This window comes from Silene latifolia, chromosome 11 (genome assembly GCF_048544455.1).
Source record: "Silene latifolia isolate original U9 population chromosome 11, ASM4854445v1, whole genome shotgun sequence".
NCBI lineage: Eukaryota > Viridiplantae > Streptophyta > Magnoliopsida > Caryophyllales > Caryophyllaceae > Silene > Silene latifolia.
In genome coordinates this window covers 78,310,167-78,315,651 of record NC_133536.1, presented here as the reverse complement: position 1 = coordinate 78,315,651, position 5,485 = coordinate 78,310,167, and the positions used below count along the sequence as shown (strand labels likewise).

The following is a 5,485-nucleotide window of genomic DNA, read 5'->3' as shown; positions in this document are numbered from 1 at the left end:
AAGGTGTATTCTTTCAAATCCGATATCCTAAAACTTACTTACCATCGAGTTCCCAAGAGACAAGATCTTAGTTGTAACAACACTGTACTACCTCATATATTCTCATTCTAACACCATAAATTGAAACTATGTCCTTTAACTTAACAATTGGCAACAACCATACCATTATCCTTTCTAGTTACCAAAACAAGCGCTAAGACTTCCCAACCATGTAGTTTAGTCTCACTTTCATACCATATCTCAAGTAGTCATCAAGATCACTCACCTCGACTAACTAATAATCCCACAATTAGCATCTCTCATATGGTAACATATACATTAGCAAACTCTCATGTCCAAAGTGGTTACGAAAGCCAATCGTAAACTCAACTTACTTAGTTAATCCTACATCCTCAAATCCATCATTCAATTATACTCACTTTATCAAGGAACTAGGTATAAGAACCATCAAGTATGTCTCATCACACTACCTAAGTATTTCTAACACCACAACCTCTCAAAACCAGGGTTATGGGTTAAACACAACAATCTCCTCAAAAGTCAAGTTTTCCAACCAAGGTCAACATTCCTCAAAAGAAAGAGTACTATCAAAAGGCGTTAAGGAAGGATAAGCAAGGAACAAAGGACAAGTTAGAAAATACAAGAGTGACTTACAAGGAAAAAGAAAAGAGGATTTAGAAGAAGGAATAAGCATTAAGAAGTGAAGAACAGAGCAAGGTACACAAAGAATAGGAAACATCTTCGAGGAAGTAGAATCATTCTTCAAAGGTTGAACAAATCTTCAATTCCCGGCAATAGGCACCAAATCTTGATCTTCATGTGGGTACTCACAGTCATTGGGCACAACAATTATTAAATGACAATCAACAAACATGTTAGAACCTAACAAAGAGCAAACACACTACAGACTACCACCTTAGGTCCTTAAGTCTACCCATCTCTCATTTATTATTCAAGGTCAAGTTCAATTTAAATTTGGGGTACACGTGTGTGCATCGGGAGTAACATAGGCTCTGATACCAACTGTGACACCCCGCGAAAACGCGAAAACATAACTTATAAATTCAAGAGGAAAAATAGGAAATTTTTGAAACTTTTCAAATTTAAAGCGCGGGTTCATTAAAATTCAAAACATAAATAAAGAATGCGGAAATAAAGATTAAATTATACAAACGTGATAGTCAAATGTGAGGGAAAATATATCCCTCGAATGACAATACAATAAAAGGTGAGTCTAAACAATCCTAATAAACCAACTACTAGGCCAAAGTGCTCGCTAGCTCACACATGTCTTCACCCCATAGATGCACCAACTAATACCTGTCATTCATGTAAACATGAACGCCACAGTCAGTGGGGAGTAACTCAAGGTTCTCCCAGCCACAAAATGTCAAAACGAACATAACAAAGAACTAAAACAGGTAAGTCAGATAAGATACTTACGAAAGGCATGAATATCAAGTTTATATATAAACATGGCAATTAAATGAGATAGAACAAGATAGACCAACCTTAGCATAATAAAGATTCAACTATTCATGTGAGACAATCAAATAACATGAAAGATAAGAATACGGTCATTCATGCAAAAGCACGCATTTCAAAGAATTACAACTTAGATATGAGATTGGAATCTGAATCATGTGAAGCAGTTAAGTAACGGATCAACCAATGCAAATTACAAGAATAGAAACTGTAGCCATTATTTGGAAAACCACTTAACAAACATTGTACGAGACGTGACTACTAATGTCACATTCATACTTATGGCTTGCATCTCACCATAAGAACGGATGGGAACATCAATCCCGACGATCACATCGCAACTAGAGGGCTTATAGCTCACCCCTAGTATCCGATTGGACCAAGTCAAACAACACATGAAAGACAAATACCAATATCTATAACCAAGCAAGACCTTTACTACTCATATATCAATATATAATTCCCCTGGTAGGACGACAATGGTACTCCCAAGACTCGGTCCTAGTCTAAATCGCCGAGACTCTCGGGACAAAGACACGCTTCCCGATTCGACATGCGGCGGGACAGTCCGCATCCAAGACCCGAACCCTAAATCGGAAATCGAGAACCCACAATCGGCAGACGGATCAGAAAGAGGCGGAAGATATGAGCTAAACCCACAATCGGCAGGACAGTCCGAAGGAGGCGTAAAGATAAGTCAAGCAATACGGTATAGCATAAAGGCATTATCAAGAATACGACTCAACCAAGCGATACGAATCAACTTGGAAAGAGACTACTAAAAGTAATGAACCGATGATAATCCAAGTGAGACATTTAATGCCACATCATAATCATGAATATGAATATGTAACCCATTTCCTCAATATTTGTCACTTGAATAAAAATGTAAACAGACAGAAATGAACCATTTATAATAAGCAAAACAAGCATTCAATTATAAATGACTCAATTTAATTAAACAAGTAGAATAATTAACTCGTATTTGAAATAAAATAAATAAATGAGAATAAACGGATTAAAAATTCATATTATAGGCAAATAAGACATTTCATCAAATTTTGACTTGATTAAATAATAAATTCCACATTTACGATTCATGTGAGAAGTATATAAATAAACGGCAAATAATGAATTTAAGATACATAAATCATGTGACGGAAATTCAAATTAATTAATTAAGTTGTCCTTAAATGATATTATAGGAGCCAATATAATTGGGTTTAAAACCAAATTATAGTGTTCTTGGAAAGAAACAAATACGAAGAACTATTTTTTGGTAGAACATAATTAACCTGGCTACTTCCTACTTTACTTCACCGCAAGTCCACCACTCTCATGTAGTCATGCTATCTTTCTTATATTTCACGGATAAAATTTAATGCAACCGGGGCTACGGCCTAGCCGTGACCGGCACCTGCCCAACTACGGCCTGGCCGCACACCAGCCATGGCTCAGCCACGGCCTGCAAGACCTGGCCACAGCCCCTGTACAGAACAGCCAACAGCAAACCACACAATACAAAGCACAAAAAGACGCAGTCAATCCCTACTGTCCAGCCGTCTTAGGACGGTTTCCTAGGCCAAACCAAGACGGATTTCACCCAAACAAAAGACCCAATCCAAACATGTATATGCACTTGAGACAGTAGCAAGGAAGTTGGTTCAATTTAACATAAAGAAACCCGTTAAAACAGCCCGCGAAAACTGCTTGACAAGGTCCATTTTCACAACTTATAAAGTTCATTTGTGACGGTCTTAAGACGAAATTTTAAGCATGGAAATGGTAGTATTCATCCAAACAAATTACCCAACATGATTACCCACTTCACCAAAAATCCAAAGATACCAACTTTTCTCAAAACGGGTAAGTAAAACTCGAACAAAATCGACTCAAAAACCGACAGTAGGTGAATAAATTCTGAAAGTAGTACGGAGTATGTTTTAGCATATTGCCTTGTGCGTGACAGGACTTAGTGTTACAGTGTTACCTTTAAAGTTTGAAGTGGCAAGTGACATAAATTACCAAATAAACAGCTTGGTTTAAACTCGGCAATTGCAATGTCTATCACGCAACCCAAAAAAAGACACCTAAACGGAGCATAAAAATAGTCCAGATCCTGTCACGATTAAGATGGCATGGAAGACAATTTTGAGGCGGAACCAAAACGCAACTAGAACACGAATAACAATCGTCACACTCACCCTCCCAATACTCGAAAATCATGTGGAACGGTCCACCTAAGCCGCATAAAACGAACCCATATCAAACGTCATTCTGAGATGGAGATTAACTTACAAATGACAAAAACACCAAGAATCAAACTTTATTCAATAAGAGCCTATAAAACGACATATAAGACGGAATTTCGACATTTTTGTCGAGTAACCTATCACCGTTACCTTAAACGCTCCTTATTCTTTGAATAAACAGTCCCCAAAGCTTGACTCTTCCACCGGGTCTTCGAAACCTTTATCAAGGAGCAAGAAAAAGAAAGGATTGAGGCAAAAATTGAAACATTTATAAGACGGCGAAAAACGAAACCGTCACAAAAATGAGACTTTATTACCTTGAAAGATGGAGGAGGAAGTAAGGAGGAGAGTGGTACAAAAATTAGAGGAAAAGGTTGAGAAACGAAGTCGGGATCTCGGTTTTAAGGCCGGGATAAAAATGGGGATTGTTCCATTGTTGTTGCTGCTTTGCTGCGTGTGAAAACAAAGAAGGAAAAAGAAAGGGAAGTGAAGAGGGGGGGTGGGGACGTAGATAATAATAATAATTAATAATAATAATAATATTAATATTAATAATATTAATAATAAGAATATAAGAATATAAGAATTATTTAAAAAGGGTAGAGTGTAAGAGGGTAGGTGAGTGTGTTGTCAATATAGGATAGGTCGAGAAAGATTAGTCTCACAAGTGGAAATGTGACGGTCTATAGCTAGACGAAAATTAAGACGAAGATTACTATTTTTACTGTCACTATTATTGGGTCTGACCAAAAATACGTATACATATATTCTTATATAAATTATGTCTTAAAAATACAAATTAATAATACGTATTTTTATATAAATGAGCTTTTTATATATTACTTTTATAAAAATCGTGTTTGAAATAAAATGATCTAAATTGAATAATTCAAAAATATAAAATAAAGTAATCAAACGGTTTAATAAATTTTAAATGTTAAAAGTGGAAATTCGCGGGTGTTACACATGGTGTGTCAGGAGCAGGTACTTCGGGTGGCGGTGGTGATGAGGATGCAGTGATGGATGAGCAGCAGCAGGAGGAGTGATGATACTCCATTTCTTTCTTTTATATTGGTAGTTGATGATGGATATTAGTTTGTTTCGGTTGGTACTTTTCTGAACTTGGTTTGTATCCTTGGCCATAAGGCCGTATTTGGTAAACTATGTTAGACTTGTATGCAGGAATTTTTAGTCGGAAGGGCATTTCTGACTCAAGTTATGAGATTCTTTGTAGCATAATGGGGATTTTGAGGGGCTGACGACCTGTGGACACTCGATCGAGTGCCCCTCACTAGTTCGAGTGCCTGCAGGATTGGAATTTGGAAAGAGGTATGATCTCGGGTTACTTGATCGAGTAGCTGACCAACTCGAACGAGTAAACCTTACTCGATCGAGTGCCTGACCAACTCGATCGAGTAGCACTGTTACAGCGAGTTTTTATTTAGAAGTTTTTGTGAATCGTGCAATTTTGTTTGTTATTATATTCCTACTTGCTATGGGTGCTTTATATAATGGTTTAACATCAAAAGTGACTAGGTGAATAGGTATGTGGTAGTTTACGCTCAGTTTTGATGGTAATCTTCAGTAATGTTAGTTAATGCATCAATGCATGTATTCATCTATGTGTATAACCTATATATGTCACGGTTGGGTAATGTCAAGGAAATATCGTGATGGTCATAAATCGGAGTCGAGTAATGGTTAACATATATACTGGATTTTGGTGATATTTATATGATGTTATATAC

The 5,485-nt window shown here is 36.8% G+C and overlaps 1 long non-coding RNA gene across 1 annotated transcript; it reads right to left on the bottom strand.

Annotated features, from left to right (window-relative positions):
* Nucleotides 1–910: 910 nt before the first annotated feature.
* Nucleotides 911–4,207, bottom strand: LOC141614935 (uncharacterized). The gene is made up of 3 exons (XR_012529482.1): nt 4,055–4,207; nt 3,888–3,955; nt 911–1,320 (listed from the first exon to the last, which is right to left on the bottom strand). It is a non-coding gene; the product is annotated as an uncharacterized LOC141614935 (long non-coding RNA).
* Nucleotides 4,208–5,485: the final 1,278 nt, after the last annotated feature.